Source organism: Agelaius tricolor, unplaced genomic scaffold (genome assembly GCF_023055355.1).
Source record: "Agelaius tricolor isolate 1412-34295 unplaced genomic scaffold, bAgeTri1.0.p SCAF_48, whole genome shotgun sequence".
In the NCBI taxonomy this organism is placed as follows: Eukaryota; Metazoa; Chordata; class Aves; order Passeriformes; family Icteridae; genus Agelaius; species Agelaius tricolor.
The window spans coordinates 1,272,795-1,290,632 of record NW_027269308.1 but is presented as its reverse complement, the minus strand read 5'-3'; the positions used below and the strand labels follow the sequence as shown (position 1 = coordinate 1,290,632).

The 17,838-nt window shown below is 48.6% G+C and overlaps 1 pseudogene; it reads right to left on the bottom strand.

Annotated features, from left to right (window-relative positions):
* Positions 1-326: 326 nt before the first annotated feature.
* On the bottom strand, positions 327-17,466 carry LOC139604245 (serine/threonine-protein kinase PAK 3-like; annotated as a pseudogene).
* Positions 17,467-17,838: the final 372 nt, after the last annotated feature.

The following is a 17,838-nucleotide window of genomic DNA, read 5'->3' as shown; positions in this document are numbered from 1 at the left end:
AGGGAATTATCAGGGAGGAACCTGGGGTTTCGGAGGCAAACCATGACATCACACCGCAACATACCACACTACTGAAAAAAATACAGTACTACTGACTAAGATAACATAACACATATAGTATATTAATTTATATATATATATATATGTTCATTTTAATATCTGTGAAGAGCCTATCCTGTAATATGTACTTTTCACAACACCAAAGAAGCCATTTGCACCTTTAATAGACAGCTGACAAGTCAGAAGGAAATGCTCACTTGTTCACAGGGTGAGAAAGAAAGGATTCTTCCAGATGAGTTAAAGTTTCAGAAACTTTATTTCTTTACAATCCTACTCTATAATCCTGTAGGGTGGTATTTGCAGAAAAATGGACAGGCACTAAATGAACCAGCCTAACCTCTGGAGCTAACTAAACTAACTAACCTTCTAGAACTAGGTCAGGTTTTTAATAAAGCTGCATTCAACTTTGTGGATAAAAAGGTGAAGCAGAAGAGTTGCTGACAGACAAAGGGGTAGCAACCCAAATAAAATGACCCTTACAGCATCTACCAATTAGATTAAGGAAAAGATGCGTGCTTGCCTCAGGACAAAATAGAGCTACCAGTCAAGAGATGCTGGACAAAGTGCAGCAACCAACCAAACAATGCATGTCTATAGAAACCTTTAGGATAGGAACTAATTATAAACTATGCTTAGAAGCACAATAAATGGCTTGTCCTTGATTCACATTGAATTGTGCAGTCTTTTGTCTTTTCTCCACATACTCCTACTCTAAATCCTACTCTACAGTCCTACTCTAAATCCTACTCTAAGATGGCTATGGAGAAAATGGTCCTGATATGATTATAGCACTGTTTGCTTCTCCATCCTCCTCTTCATTGAGATGATGAGTGGTCTCAGGGTGGATGCAGCCTCAGCTGATGTTACAAATGGATGCTGTTCACAAAAAAACCCCAAAAACCAAAAACAAATACAAAAACAAAAAAAAGAAAACAAACAAATTAAAAAACAAACCAAAACAAACAAACAAACAACAAAAAGACAAAGAACAGTGAAGAGTGAACCATTACTTTCCAAGCTCAGTACTTCACAGGCTCAATTGGGATTGCTCTGGGTCCTAAAAAGACCCAGAAAGAGGAGCAATGGCACCATCTGCTACCAGCAGTCATGTGCAGGACCCTGCCATCACAGGCAAACCTGGCCCAGAATCCCACTCATCCATTTATTCAGGTTTGTTTATCTTGTTGGGATCTTTGCCCTGCCAGTGCTCTAGAAATGGTGCTTTCTGTCCCTGGGTTATCTTCCTTTCAGGAAACTCCAATAACTCACATAGGTCCCTGTCTTTGAAAGACAGGCACTGTGCTAATTCCCACAGGGACAGAAAGCAATGTCTACCTTTCCATGCCCTGCCCCTCGTGTGCTGGATGGCACCTTCCTTCCCAGCAGGGCCAGCCCAGTGGCACTGGGTCCTGCAGTTCCCTCTCTGCCACACAACCTGGCAGTAACCCTGGCGCAGTTCCCGTCTGCTTGAGCGTGCCAGGCAGCAGATGGGGCTGGGACAAGTCCCTCCCAGCTGTCCCTGTTTGCGTGCCAGAAACCTCCAAGGGTGGGCTGGGGGGCACAAACCAGGGCCCCTCAGAGGCTCACAGTGAGCCCCCACAGCCCCTCCTGCCACAGCCAAATCTCTGACTGCTCAGCTGGGACTGGCTTCCTTGGGTTCCTCCACCACCATTTCATGTCTCTGTACCCTGCATTGCTCTGCTTCAATTCTTTTGCCATTAGATAAAACTGAACAGTCCACCAAATTAGAAAAGACGGCAACAGAAACAGTCAGAGGACAGAGCACCTCTCTGCTCAGGAAATGCGGAGAAGAGGTGGAGTTATTCAGTTTTGTGAAGAATAGGCCCCAGGGAGACTTTATTGCCACTTTCCAAGACTTCAGAGTAGCTTTGAAGAAAGTGGGGGACATCTTTAACAGGGTCGGTTACAATAGGATATGGACAAATATTTTTAAACACAAAGGGCATCAAATCAGAGTAGGTCTAAGGAAGAACTTGTTTACTTGGAGCATGGTGCCACCCTGGCACAGCTTGCCCCAAGAGCTTGTAGGTGCCCCATCCCTGCAACCATTCCGGCTCCAGTGGCAAAGGGCTCTGAGCAACCTGATCTCTTTAAAGATGTCCCTGCTCATTGCAGGACACTTGCACCACAGGACCTTTACAGGGCCCTGCCAGCCCAGCCCAGTCTAGGATTCCTCACTGTTTTCATTTGAAGAGCACCAAGAGTGGAGGTGAGGAGGAAGGGGGCTCATCTGATGCCTTGGACTTGAGTGGAGGAGGAGCCCGGCCCTCAGACCCTGTTTCACCTGCAGCCCCTTCACATTTTACCTGCAGGAGCTCCTTGGCAGACCAGCGCCGCGCCTCGTCTCTCTGCAGGCAGCAGCTCAGGAAGTCACGCAGGCAAGATGAGAATAGGTTGGGCTGCTGCAGCTTTTGTCTTCCTCCTGTGGCTATCAGGAGTTGAGGCTGGGGAAAAAGGAGACACCAGGCTACACCTGCTTCTTTCCTATCTGTAACTGCTCTCTTGGGTCCCATTGATTAAGCTCCACTCTGCAGTGGCAGTTTCTGCCCTGGCAGAGACACAGAGACGACTTTCCTTTACCAACCAAAAACCCAAACTCCAATGCAGCCACAGCTTTTCCAACATCCCACAGATCTTGCCTTGGCAGCTGATTTCATTGACTGACCTAGTTAGTGGGAACTACGTCACCACAAGCACATTTCCTTCCCTGAAGATTCATACCAGCTTGAGAGGCTTTTTGGAAGAAGGACTTTGCTATACTAACTCTACTATATCCAAGGATTAGTACATGGAAAAGTATCTCTGCAGTGCTTCTTGGTCCCTTAAGAGCAGCTGCCATAAAACAAAACTAATCAAGCTTTTTGCTTTGTTCTTGAAAACAATGGGAATTGGAAGGAAAGAAAGGAAATCCACCAGGTGTTCCTCAGGTAAGGAAACAAACATTTGGAATCTCATCTTCAACACAGACACATTAAGATGCATGCACAAATGTACTGGGATGAAGACGCCTCCTTGGACACACAGGAGCCACCTGCAGCTCTGTCTCTCAGCAGCCTGAAAATTTCTGCTTTCCTTACATGGAAAAGAAAAACTTTTCATGGTCAAATCAGAAGGAGAGGTTCCATCCCTACGGTCACCCTCTACTCATTTGGCTACTCAAGTCAATGCATTAATGGTAGGCCCATCCCAGAAAGTGCCAGGAAACAAATGGGAGGTTTTGGCAGGCTCTCCACATCACCAGGCTCTGGCTTGGTGACGTGCAGAATGTGGCTTGGGCTAGGAGAGAAACACGATCACTGAGTGTTTCAGCAGCACTGCACAAGAAGCAGAAGAGACTCTGTGGCCTTTACACCCTCATGCCCCAGTTTGAAGCATGTTTCCCAGTGAGAAGAAACTGCACAGTGGGGTAAGTTCCTCTCTAAAAACCAGGCCTTAGCAACTTTCTTGTGTTTGGGCTTCTTTTCTTCATTTCTGGAAATGTAACACCAGTTCTGAGAGGCTTGCCTTGTGGTTTTAGGGGCATCTTCACAGACAGACAAGTGGGAACAACTTGAAACCCAAAGGAAATGTTGCCTGAGAAGAGCTGGGGAGTGTTTGCCTGTGGTGAGGCTTGAGCTGTCTGGCAATCCCTTTCCATGATGTGCAGAAACATCCAGCTGCTCCCCAGAGCTCAGTCCCTCTGGGCACGCCGGCCTCTGGAAACACCTGACGATCCCAGCCTTTCTCCTGCTCAAGAGCATCTAACCTAAGCTGAGCTCCAGTTTCTTCAGCAAGGCCAAGGATGCTCACTTCCATGCAGCTGACAGTGTCCATGGAGCTCAGCAGGTCTTTCTGATACTCCTCAGGCCAAGGAATTACAGTGTAGATTGGCAAGACATTGGCTGATCGTTATCCAGTGTGGTTCGTGTGGAACCAAGCTCTAACATGCTGACAAGTCAGAGGGACAGAGCTCATTCTGCTTTTGCAAGATGGTATTTAGAAACATAGGACACCAACTTGGAACTATTCAAACCTCAACTTGCAGAATCCATCTCAAATAGACAAAAATATGAATGGCAAGAGGCCTTGGAGTCTCCATAAAAATGCCCACCACTGTAACGATAACTCTGTGCTTGTGGCACTGAAATAGATGGTGACCAAAGAGACTTTGCTATTATCCTCTTTAACCCAAAGGAGAATTTCAAATCCAGAAATGGCAATGCACTCCCCTTGTGTACAAATAATTTATGCGGCTTTCTTTCCTTTTCCCACATCACCAGAGGTGACAAAGAGGGTTTTATCCTGACTCTCAGCTGAGCTCAGCCACTGGCCATGGTGGGAAGCTGGAGTCCTCCCTGTCATTAGAACTGTGCAGGCCAGGGATGGCCCTGCTCCTGTGGTAAAGAAACACAGCACCGGTGTCAACTGCCCACGTTGGATCCCAGCCCAGGCACCTGCCTGCAAGCTCATCAACTTGTTAAAGTACCAAGAAACAGCCAAGGGTTTGGCAAACAATTCTAACTGCAGTCGGAGAAAAACACATCCTAAACTTATCCAGGCCACCCACACACATGACTGAACCATGTACAGATGACTTGAAAGCCTGAAAGTTTCAAAGACCCACAGCATTTGGAAAAGATGCTAGAGAATGGAAGAGAAGAGCTGTGTTTAAAAAATGAGAAAGCAAGCAGAACTGCTTGGGCATTGCTTTGGTAGTAGGTTTTTTCTCTTTTTCTTTTTTGTTTACTTTTCTTTTTCCTTGTTTTCTTATGTTTTGTATAAAATTGAAACTGGGAAGGTCTAACCTCCATTTCTCAGGATATTTATCACATGTCTACCCTCTCCACTGAAAAATTCTTGTCCTTCAGAAACAGAGTTCCAACATTGTTCAAAAAACAAGTGAGAAATGTCAGGCATGGCTGGAGGCCAAAATGGCAGGTTTCTGAACTGGTTAGGTTTCTGAACTGCCACTTCCCTTTCTGATACAACCAAAGCTACAGCAGATGCTGATGTGTTGCAGGGGCATTTTTAGAAGGAGACCTTGGTGGAAGTGGTGCCAGCAGATGGCAATGGGATTTTGTCCAATGGCACACAGAACATGGGACAGGTGAGAAAGACAGTGGGATCAGTGAGTATTTGCACCTTACCAAGACAGGAGTTGCATTCCAGTGAGGAACTTCTCGTTCCACCATTTCGATGCCCACGATTCCCAAAGACCATATGTCCACTTTGGGGCCATATGGTTGACCTGTCACCACTTCAGGCGCCAGCCACCCAGGAGTGCCGGCCACGCAGCTCCACCTGCCCTGCTCAGGGGTGAGCTGAGCAAAGAGGCCAAAGTCAGCTGTGGAGAAAACAACAAACCATGAAAGCCAGCTCCAATTAGAAAATAAAGCAAAAGAATTCCCCACTCTCAGGCTAAGAATGTGCTGTTGAATCTCCTGGAGAACTGTGCACGCTCGATTTCCTTGGGGCTTTAGCCAAGGGAGTATGGAATTGGCCGTTTCCAAAAAAACCCAGGTTTCTTAATGCTGCTCACAGCAGTGGACTTTATGCCCCTGAAGCTTTAGATTGTAGCTCCCTCTGTCTGGAAGGGACACACACAGAGCAACGCCACTCTTGACTGCTTGTGGTTCCTTATACCTCTGTGCACGTTGCAACTGTGCCTTCAGCTCGCAGCAGGGGTCCCTGCACTGCCACCAGCACCATTTCTGGGGAGCTGGCAGTCACTCCAAGCAGCCCCACACCCACATCCCTGGAACGCTGCACCTGACCAAGAATATACTGACCCAGCTTGACAGAGCCGTCGGTTTTGAGAAGGATGTTGCAGCTCTTCACATCTTGGTGGATGACGCGGTTTGAGTGCAGAAAATGCAGTCCTTGCAGGCACTGAGCGAGAAAACAGAAACAGGAGGGCAAAAATGAGTGATGTGATTTCATCACACAAGAAAGGAAACAAAGAATCTAAAAGATTCCCTCTCCAGGGGAATGGGGAGTAATGGCAGAACAGTAATGGCCACTGAGAGGAAGAGCTTGCTGCTCCAACACTTGCAGAGCAGGACCTTTCTAAGGAAAGGCACGTCAGCTTTTGAAAGAGCAACAGCACCTGCTGTTGTAGGCTGTGCCCTGCAAACCAGCCAGGATGACTCCTGCTGCAGTGGACGTGCTTTTTCCATGCAGAGGACAAAGGAGGGGTTTTGAAAGGAAGGGTCCCTCCCTTTGGTGTGAAGTGGATCACTTTTGGGTGGGAGGCTGCATGACAAAGATTTTCTTGCTGGCCTCAGCACAGGCTTGGAAGTATCCCACCAGTCACTTTCCGGGAGCAAAGAGCATTTTGGCTGCACTACTATCCTTTTCAGCGGAGGACTGTGAGACATGAGTCTTTTTTCTTTGCTGATCATTTCAAATCCTGCCACCAGCACCTTTGCTTTTACAGGCAAGGAATGCAGTGAAGACAGACTCCAGGCAAACATTTAGAGAGGCAAGGTGGAGAACAGCAAATACAAATACAAGAGACAGAGCGAGAATACAACAGCAGGAGATAAGAGTACTGGCACTGAGTACAGGGAGTGCAGGGGCACTGGCAGGCCTTTCACTTGAGATGCTTTTACTTGCCCATAGAATAGCAGCAACACAGAAACAAAGCTTGGCACAGGAAATCACTCCAGCTCTGAGCCCCTGTTTCCCAGACAATCCTGCCCAAGCCCTTGGAAACACGGATGGGATTGCTGACCTCCCGACTGATGGCTGCCATCTCATCTTCAGACAGGTAGGTCTTGCTGATGACATTGCTCAGAGTGCCTCCATCCATGTACTCCATAACCAGCCAGAGCTCCTCATCCACAAGGTAGCTGAAAGAAGGAAACAAGGGCGTGGAGATGAATGTACATGGCTAGGTTGCTGTGTGGAAAAGACAGGTTGATTCTTCTTTTCAGGTCCCTTTGAGACAAAGACAAAATAAAGGAATAGACATTCCCTCTTGGCTGAGCATTGTTTGCCATCTGTGCAGTCTCAAGGAGAAAGGCACAGCTGAGAAAAAGGAGATGTCTTAGATGGGCAGCAAGCAAAATGTGCAGTTTAGTAACAGCCCAGATAAAAAACCTGTCACGCATGGTGTTTCTGGAAAAAAAGCACCTAGTCTTCCTGGCATGCATAGCAATGGAAAACAGTGGCAACAATCCAAGGGAAATCCTTGTTAGTTTACCTGGACCTAAGAAGACACTTGAAAAAAATCAAGCTCCAAAACAAAGTGGTGGCTGTGAATATAGAGATCATTGATTTAGTAAGACACGACTCATCCGGGTTTTTGAACAATTTTCAAATACCATGTGCCAGCGAAGACTCATGCAGACAAAATGCAATCTCTTCCCATCCACTGGAGATGAAAAGAGCAATAATAATTAGCCAATAATTACAGCTCTATTTTCTGCCAGTGACCAAAGTGGGATTTTACCTTGCATGTTTGCAATATGTGAACAAACATTCATGGGACAAAAGCACAACTCACCTGTCTAAACAATTGACCAGGTTGGGATTCTTATTCACCTTCATGACCATGAGTTCATTGACTTTTAGTTCCTTCTTCCTCAGTCCTTGAAGATGTATTTTCTTTATGACCACCTAAAATGACATTGAAAATCAGTAACTTGAGAGGTTGGTGGCACGAGACCACAAGGCACATGGAGCGAGTGATTTTGCAATGACACAGCTGAGCTGTGCCAAACTGCCTTGTGATTAGGCACTGCAGTAATTAGGAACTGACGTTCCAACAGCCCATTTCTCTGCTCCCTTGGGAGCCAGTTACAGGACACGTGGGGCCACTGACATTTTGCTTTGACCACTTGGTAACAGCAGTGTCTCAGTTATCACCCACAAAGCTCTGACCACACTCTCTGCTGCTTTGTTTGCGACTGAGAAGAAGCAATCCATGCCTTAAAACTCTGTGGATACATCCTGGGCTATGGGCAGGGCTTAGGGCTTTCAGGGACGCCTTGCAGATCTCTCCCTGTGTGCAGTTCCCAAGTGCAGCAGGTGGCTAAGGAACCACCAGTAACTTTCAGATGTATTTGCTGGCAGCCAGAAATGAGAATTCAGGACTCTGAAGCTGTAGCCCAAAGAGCAGTGAGGTGCTCGAAGGCACCACCTTTGTTTCAGCAATGGAGAGCGAGTGAGCGCGTCCTTCTCTGAAAGGAACCGCTGCCCTCCGTGCCTTCCTTCCGGCAGCTGAGGAGGACAAAGTCCCAAATGCATTTTGTGGGCTGGCACCAGTCTGTGCTTCTTGTGCCTTTTCAGCACAGCTCTGCCCAAAGCTCCAGCCACAGCTCACACCAGAGGGGAAAGCCCTCGAGTGCAGCAGAGTCTGCAGGTGCTGTTGACAGTTACCTCTCCTCCTGTGGCAGTGTCGAGTGCTTTACAAACATCTCCAAAAGTCCTAGAAACAAAAGAGAAGCAGAGAAAGGAGAAGCCATTTAGATCTTGCAGTGAAAGCCAGCCCACGCAGGAGATCTGTGCTGTAAATGCCTAAGACCTGCAGGACACTGGAAGCATGGAGATGTCTTTGACAATGCCTTCTGAGCACACTTAGAAATTCTGATCAGCACTGACAATCTAAGCCCAGTGCCTGAACACATTTGCAGCTTGTCTGACTTCACACTTGATACCTATTCCACCAGCAAAACACCTGATGCATAGTTTGGTAAAATTAACATTGCTTGGACTCACCCACTGCCAATATTTTCCAGTTCAATGTATTTTATAATAGGATTTTCCATCTTCGCCATTCTCCCTGAGGGAAACAAAATGCAAGATGTTCACTTTAAAGCAGAGATCCCAGCTTCTAGGAGATACAAGAGGCAGCCCCACTGTCTGGGGCTCTGAGCCCTCCCTTTGTGGACAGCTGGCTAAGAACAACAGGAACAGGAACTGGAACAACAAGAAAAGAACAGCAGGTCCACAGCACAAGTGGCTGGCACAGAGACTGATTTCTAGCATCCTTTGAAGTGAGAGACCTCTTGACAGCAGACACACAGGGAAGCACAGGGAGATACATCCAGAGACTGAGACCAGAAGAGAACACCTACCAAGGCAAGTAAGTTTGTCATCTAGAAACATTAAGGAGAGCTGGAACTAACAGTGCCTTTGTTTTCTTGGGAATAAACACTGTGAGATTTAGAAAAGGTTTCCTACTTGCTAAGATTAAATGCACCTGGACATCTAGAATCAATTCCTCTGAACAGATGTCAAGTTCAGAACAGGAGGAATTATTGCCAAGTGTTCCCATCTTTTCCAGCTTGCAGCAGTTTGCCAGAAGAATGCCTCTGCGTTTGTAAACCAGAGCAGCTCATGCTAGAAGCAATCCCGACGGGGCTTTCAGCATCAGGGCCCTCACCCTTTATGAGCAGGCTGAGCTCAAAGACGCCCTTGCCCGTGCCCCGCGTGAAGAACCACGCCGCTTCTCTCCACCCCGACAGCGCGGATCAGTCGCTCCCATTGCACTCGCCCTCTCGGCACCGCACACGTCCCCATCCTCCCAACTCGGCACGGCGGGCATGGGCACAGAGGACAGCAGTGCTCCTCAGGCGCCCTGTGACACAGAGAGCTGCCCAGAGGAGATGCTGACCCTCTTGTGAGTCCGGGCCGTGCGACGCAGCAGCCGGCCCAGAGAAGGGGCTGCTGCCTCAGGCAGCTCCGCGCTGCAGCAGCCGGGCAGCAGCGGGACCCTCCCAGCTAAGGAAGGCTCCAGCCTCTGCACTCCCACCAGCCCTCAGGGGCAGGGCAGCGACCACAACAAGGCTGGCAAAGCCCAAGCATGAGCACTGACAGGCACTGACTGGAAGAAACCAGAGTGAGCCTGAGCCCTGTACAAGCTGTTGCCCCCATTCAGGACACAGCAGGATGGGCTTTGAGATCAGCCACACCGAGGCGCAGATCAGTGCCCTTTTTGTCCCAACAGGTGATGGTAGACACAGAATCCACTGGGCTCTCTTCTCAACCCTACCAGATCTTCTCTGAGAGCACAGCACTGGCAGCTGTTAAGGGCAAGAAGCAGATTCATTGGGTTGTGCTGCAGAATCACAAAGGGCTTGATGTGTTCTCCTAGAGACTGATCTCAGCAGGGATTCTGCCAGTGGCTAGGACTCAAGCAGTCACAGCCTTCTGCTGATCCAGGAACAATGCCTGCTTCTGCCTTTGGCAGAGAGGGAAGCCCAGGCAAACTCCAGCCAGTCTAAGCTGCCCTCAGAGGCAGCAGGAACACCCAGAGCTCTCTCTTGCTGCCTCGGAGCAACGCCAGCACTTCTGTGACACTAAACCGAGGAGAACCCTTTGGTACAGCTATGCTGACACATGCACACAATACACTGTCCCTCAGATAAGAAAGATACCAGACGTACTCAGTTGCTCCAGGGAGTCACCCGCCATCTCCTGTTGCTGAGCAGCAGCTGGGTCAGCATGGGAGGTGAACCAAGTGCTCAGGCCCCACTTCTTCAGCTGGAGAGCAAAGGCTCCTTGGGATGGCACTGCTGCTTCTGCAGCAGCTTCAGTGTCAGAGTCGGTGTAGGTCTGAGACAAGAAATGAGTTTATGTCAGGAAGGTGTGGCAGAGATTGCCCTGAAATGCAAGAGAGATTGCCATTTGAAATGTAAGCCCTTAGGAAGCTGCTGTCAGCCACATGCAGAGCTCTTCAACTGGATTGCTTTGGATGTCCACTTGTGAAACCAAATGGTCAAAACCAAAGGCTGGTTTTACTCGAGGTCATAGCCAGTTTCTTGTTCTAAAGGATGACTGCAGCAACGACCCCTCCGCTTCCTCCCAAAGACTCCTTTCCCCCTCCTAGGTCTGCAGATACATTTGCAGCTCCTCATTCTAATGTTCTACCTCCTGCCATGAAATTCTCTTTTTCTGCACCTTCCTCGGGATGTGCTCATCCTGCAGCATCTCTGGATGGTTCAGTTCCTGGGCCTCATGCCAGCCTCGGGGCTCTTGGTTGCCCATCATTTGCTGGAACTCTCTGCAGGCTGCCAGGTAGGATGGCAACACTTCCACCTCAAGTCAAAGAGAACAAAGCAGTCAGAGACTACAGCTTGTCCCCGTCAGCCAGGAGTCATCGACTGGGAAGAAAGTAAAGAAAAGGACAGGAGCAGATTCACAAGGGATACAGACAGCTTGTAGCTCGTATTCCAGATCTATGTGAGTGACCATGTTCACCTGCAAAAACACCTCAAGAAACAAGGTCACCTGGAAGAAGCCAGCAGGAGTTCATTCGGATGAGTGCTGGCTAAATGGCCAAGGGAGTAATGCCACTGTCTAGAGCATCAGCTGAGATTCAGCAGACCAGGAAGTGCCCTTCAGAGCAGCTCTGACAGAGGCCTCATCAGGATGGCCTCAGAGGCATCACCCACCCCCTGCTGCTCTGCACTGGAAAGGCAAGGAGGGCAGAAACCACCCCTTGGGTGACTGCAGTGGCTATTGCTGTTTCACTCACTTGCTTTTCTAGAGCCTTTTGTTCCTGAAGGAGGCGATTAATTTTCTCTTTGGTGATTTTAATTTTTTCGTCTAGCCTCTTCTTCCTTGCCTTGATCCTAGCCTCAGTTTCCTGCAGCTGTGCCTGCACCTGTTCATCAATTTTCTGTAAACAACAACGGAAAGGACTCTCTTTCATGAGTGGAGTGGCTGCCATTCCTTCATTCACCTGTTTTTGTTGATTGCCCCTCTGCATAGGGAGATTCTTCTCCTCTTGGATGTCTTCATTCCTCCTCTTTGCTGCCATGATGTCACTCTGAGCTTCAGGCAGCTCTGCTTGTGGCTCTGCCTTGATGTTCTGTACACACAAAAGCAGAGCAAGTGACTGAGAGCTGCCATCAAGATCAGCTTTTCCCTCTTTTAGCCTCAAAATCACATTTATTCAGCCCCTTCTTTCTGCTTCCCTCCCCAGCTCTGCTTCCACTGTAACCATCCTGTCCCGGTGCTGGTCTCTGCAGATTCCAAGGCTCTGTCCTTTCAGTGCCTGTGGGACTTCCTGGCCTCCTCAGTCCCAGGAGCTCTGGTTTATGCCCCTCTTCCTGCCCTTCCCTCTGTCCCCTGGCCAGTCAGGCTTACCTGGCCATTCTCCTGTGGCTCTTCCACCTGCTGCCTGAGCTGCTCTTCCTGCTCTCGGGCAGGGAACAGCTCTCCCTGAATCTGGCATGGCATCTCAGATAAGGCAGTCTGCTCCTGCTCTTTCTCTAGAAGCACCTGCACAGAAAGCAAGAGAAGATGGGTTTCACCTTCCCGTACGACCTTTGTGGGCCAAGACTCAAAGACTGCTGGGCTCACATGCTCCCAAAGCACTGTGCTGCTGCTCTGCTGGGTCCTTCTCTGCCCGTGGGGAGGCACAGATTCCAAAGTGACCCTGGCCCTACAATCAGGGGCCATCTGGGGCTGAAGCTCCAACAGCCTCTCAGGCAGCTGACAGGGAAGGTGTGGCATTTCTCAAGGGTCTGGTGAGGGCCTCCCTCTGCTTCTGCCATGTCCTCTTTGTCTTTCAGTGGTGACTGACACCCCGCCCTGTCCCACAGCTCCATCCTGGCCCTGCAGGTGGCTTCCTGGGTGAGCTCACTCCTTGTGAGAGACACTTCTGGAGTTCACATTCCCTTCAGGCCTGCACCAGCATTCCTCCTTCCTGACATCTACACTCTTGTTAGAAAATGGGTCATTCAGGAGATAAGGATGCATGCAAAGATCTCTGATGGAAGTCAGAGAACCTCTATGGCCATCTGAGTATATGGAGGAGGACCAAGGTGTTTCTTCTCCCTCTTTTGTCAACTGAGAATTCTGACCAGCAGTAACAGAGTTTCTCATAAGGCCCCATTAACAAATGCACTTACACAGCCCTGGGGATGCCAGCGAAGGAAACCATGTGTCATGTAATGCATGTATGGGCAAAGTCACCAGACCCCAACTACAGCATGGGATAGTTCCACTCCCTTAGGACATGCAAAAATTTAAAGGATAAAAAGAAGGCTTCAGGTCAGAAAAGGCTGGAGTAGGAAAACATGAGGGGAAAAAACAACCATCTCTGGAGGGGGAAACATCTCTGCCTGCTCAGGATCAGTCAATGGAACTTGTCTCTACTCCTCTCCTGAAGGGATGCCTTTAGGTGAGCTTTGCATCTTCCACTGCTTTGGAGCAGAGCCAGGAAGATTCAAATAGATAGACAGACAGACAGATCTCACTTTTATAATCTCTCTTTACTGTACTGTGGTATTTACATTCTTTGAACACAGAGAGATATAATTCTCTCTCCTAGGTTTTTTTTAAGGGGAGGTAGTGAGAAACTTAGAGAAGAAGAGAAAACAATTATTATCTCTACTTGCTGTTCTTGTTGTTTAGTACATGTAGAATGTGTTCTAGTGATTGTTTACTGAAAGTGATTTGTTAATTGGATTTTAGTGATAGTTGTTTAGCTTGATTAGCTAATTAGATAAAAGCTGTGTCATGACTGTCTGGAGACAGTCACAAGTTTTTCTTTAGTAGCTTTTTAGTATAGTATCTCTTTAGTATAGTTTTAATATAGTACTAGTGTGATATAACGTAGCTTAAGAAAGCATTTGTTTAACCTTCTAAATCATAGAGTCAAAGCACATTATTCACCACGTGGGGGGTCCCCCTGAATCAATACTGTCCTTTCTGTCGCTACACACATCAACACTCGGTAGCAGTGCCCCGATCTGCAGCCATCCTGAACTTGCTCTCCTGTTGCTTCAGTAACCCACACTCTTGGGGAATCTGGAGCGTGTGGGTCCTTATGGAATGCAATCAGACCCAGAGCGTTGCACTGGGAACTGCACTCTTTGTGCATCTGTGCTCGGGCAAGTTCTTCTCTTGGACTCGAGCACACTGATGGTGCTAAAGTGGCTGGAATCAGAAATGCAGCCCAGCCCCTCCCAGCTCCTCTAATCTCTGAGCACCAGCTGGAATGCAAGGGCATTGATTTCCTGCTCAATTCCCAAATACAACACACACTGATTCCCTGGGCTGCCAAAAGACACGGGAGCCGTTAACCTGAAAGTGATGTGTTTCCACCAGTGCTGGAAAAGGGCAGGAAAGATTGAGAAAAAGCTCCCTTGCTCCCTGGAGAAGGAGAAATTACACAAGGCTTCTCCTTCTAGCAAACAAACAAACAAATAAACAAACAAAATATGAAAGTGTTACCTACTCCAGTGTCTAAAGCACTTGGATGCAGTGAAGGGATGTTTGGCAGGGAAACAGCCCTTGTGCTGAGCATTGGATCTCTGGATCTAAGGCAGGGATCTATGGAAGTCTGCCTGAAGGTCCCTCATGAGCCCCCATTGTCCAGGCTAAAGCTCCCTCAGCACCTCCTCGCTGGCCTTGTGCTGCACCCCCTTGCCCAGCTCCCCTGTCCTTCTGTGCACGCGCTGCAGCCCCTCAAGGACTTTCTGCTTCCCAGGGCCCACAGCTGCACCCAGCACTGCAGCGGTGGCCGCAGCGCTGCCCAGCACAGGCCACGCTCGCTGCCCTGCTCCTGCTGCCCCCCTGCTGCTGACACGGCCACCGTGCCCTGGCCCTTCTTGGCCCCCTGGCCACACGCTGCCTCATCTTCAGCGGCTCAAGGCCGCCAGCCCTGCGTCCTTTTGGCCCACGCAGCTCCCCAGCCACAAAGGTGCCCATTTCACTTCAGATACAGCAGGCATCATTGCAAGGTGTACATCCTGGTTTTAGCATTACAAGACAGCAGTCAAGGACTTGCAGCTTTGCTCCCACTCCAGGCTCCAATGCAGTTTTCAAAGCAAACTACACAATAGAAGGTATCAACAGACACATGCAATGTCTGGTTTTTGCCTCAGAAGAAGGGTTCAGAACTACTCACTTTGTTTCTTTTGCCACACTAGACAAGAATGCCCCCCCCAGCTTCATGGACAACACAGTCATCTCCTTGCAGCTTATCAAAGACCAAGAAACAGGCAGACTCAGAGCACCTATCTGCTCTGCTACTGGCTGCTCTGCCTGAAGAGGCAGAAGAGCAACCTGACAACAAAGGCACCAAAATCCCTGACTTCAAGCAGCAGCTCTACATCCCCAGCGTGTCTCTGAAATAGTCCCAAGTAAGCACACCCAAGAAGTTTGTGGGGACAAAGCACCACAAAGAGCTTGTGTGGTCAGATCAGCATTTTTTTGTGCCTGCAGCTACTTGGCCAGTCCGTGCAGGGGGACAGGTCCCTCCACGCCACAGTGTCCCCTGGGTATCTGACAAGGCTGAGCACAGTGTCTTTGACATGCTCCCTGCTCTGGGATCAGGCAGCATTCATGCTCCAGGCTGGCCCCTGTCCAAATGCCAGGAAGCTGCTGCCTAAGCATGACAGATCAAAGCCCATTGTCCAGCTGTCACAGGCTGGGGGCAATCACCAGGTCCTGGCAGGACTCCAGCACTCAGCATCCTCAGCCAGCAACAGCAAGTGCCGGCTGGTCAGAAACTTGCAGCTCTGCCTTGCACCAAAGACAGCAGCACACACAACTGGCACTTACTGGCTCAGAATGGTCAGGCTGTGGTGTGACCACAGCTGGAGGCTGGCGCTCATCCACCTCATTTGCCTCCTCTTTGGCCTCCTCTCCATGAGCAGAGGGAGCCAGAGGAGAGACTGCTGTTGGTTCTGTGATCTGTGGACAGACAGCAGTGTGAGGGACAGAAAGTTACCTATAATTTATAACCTTATTTCTATTCAGCACTTTATTCTATTCAGCTCTATTTCTACAACCAGCTGTACTAAGGACAAATCAGAAACTTTGAGAACAATGGGATTCTAAGTCACTGTGACTGAATTTAAATGGGCTAATTCAACAGAATTGCTAATAGTTCTGAATTAGACATTATGCCCTGGCTACTATCAAGAAGCAACATTCTCTCTGCAAAATGAGCTTTTCATTCCTTGAAAGTTCTGAAATGGAAAATCAGGAAAAAGCCAGCGATGCCTTTGTTATTGCTGCTGCAGACATGGAAATGGATTTTCTTTCAGCCTACCCAGCTGGCCCTCTACACTCTGCGGCCACAGGCCAAGCTCACAGCTTGCTCTACAATTCTTAAGCACCAGGAACATGAAATGTTCCTTTCTCACTCACCTCAGGATCAGCACCTCTGAATACACGGATCATGTGATCTGGAGTGGGCAAGGGAAAATGAACAAGGGCTGTGAGAAAACTGCCTGGGCTGCTGAATCCCACAGAAGAGAAGAAGTCAACCCAAACAGAGAGTATTTTTCTTTATCAACATCCCTCCACGTGACATACTTCTTTCACACAGCCAGCAAGAGATCAGGACAATAATCTTGGTTGTGCCTACACTTCGGCCTGTTTAGCCAGTAAATGAATACAAACGTGATCAAGAAAACGCAAATTGTTCTTCAACACTCAATGCTTCTGTTCTGTTCAACAGATAAAGCAGCTCTTGTTCTCTTGTCTTTCAGGTACTTTTTTAAAAAACAGAAGTTGCATGCACTAATTCCCATTAAGTTGCTGAAAACAGTCACCCAGAAAAGCTTCCCCAAAATCCCCCTGAGCTGTGGCAGTTCTACTGTGAAACAGCACAGCAGCAGCTCCAGGGCTCAGGAGCAGACACTCATGGCTTTAGAGTTTGCACTTCACTGCAAAGGGAATCACTATTTTAGCATTCAGTCAAGGGTCAAAATAGACAGTCAAATCCTTTCAATACAAAATTTAGAATAAAAGAAGCTGTCCCTCAGTTCTGGGGAGAACTACAAAGTCTTTAGAAGGCCTTCTGAGAAGGCCTCCCAGTCTGCATTTTGGAAGTTGTCCTGCTTGATCCAGCAAACTGAGGAAATGACAGACTCTGCTGCCACAGACTCTCCCTGGAGGGAACGGAAGCCCTGCAGGTTCCCTTGCAAATGCTGCCCCTGTGGCTACAGGCACCCCCTTTTTAGCTGAACGCCCTGACAGGAGCTTTACCAAACCACTGGCATCCTAATGCTCTTTCTCTTTCAAAATCAACCCAGTCACTAAGAAAGAGCAGGAAGACATGCAAAAGCCAGGTTAGCTTACACCCTAACCTAAATAGAGTTGAAACCTCTACTTACTTGCCAGGCTAGTCATGAAATAGGCGGAATAAACAGTGCCATACATGGTGCAAACTGCAGCAGCGAGTTGCTCAATCATTGTAGCACTGTTGTTCAAGTTTACCCCAACACTACAAAAGCCAAGACTCCTGTCAGTGTGCAGCTACACACTGACAAAGGCCACAATCAGGAGGATGCTCCTGATCTCAGCAAGCCCTAGGGCTGCTCTGGCACTGAGGCCTTCCGTGCAACAAGGCAACCTTCTGATGTCACCACGACGATGTGGCAACCATGCCCTGATATCACAAAGCAAAGTATGACAAAGCAAAGCATCACAAAGCATGTTAGTCTGTGAATTTATGCAAAGCAGTAACCAACCTCCCCTACAGCAAACACAAAATGGCCTCGGAAGTTCTCCTCTGACACAAAGCAGGACAAACTCCCCCCGTGGGCCAAACCCTGTTGTTGAAGGGATCCAAGAGGAACTCCAAGAGTGCCCCAAGCACCTACAGCCTGTACCCCAAGTGAGCATTCAGATGGGACCCAAGCAAAGGAAACCAGACCAAGAAAATGGCCCAAAGCATTGTACAGAACCAGGAGAGAAAGCACTATTGGCATAGCAGCTGAAGTAATTCCTAACCAATCACCCCATATATCTGCATGTTTATTGGATGTTCCCAGGGCTGCTGTGTATGTACATCTCTTCCCCTGCTCT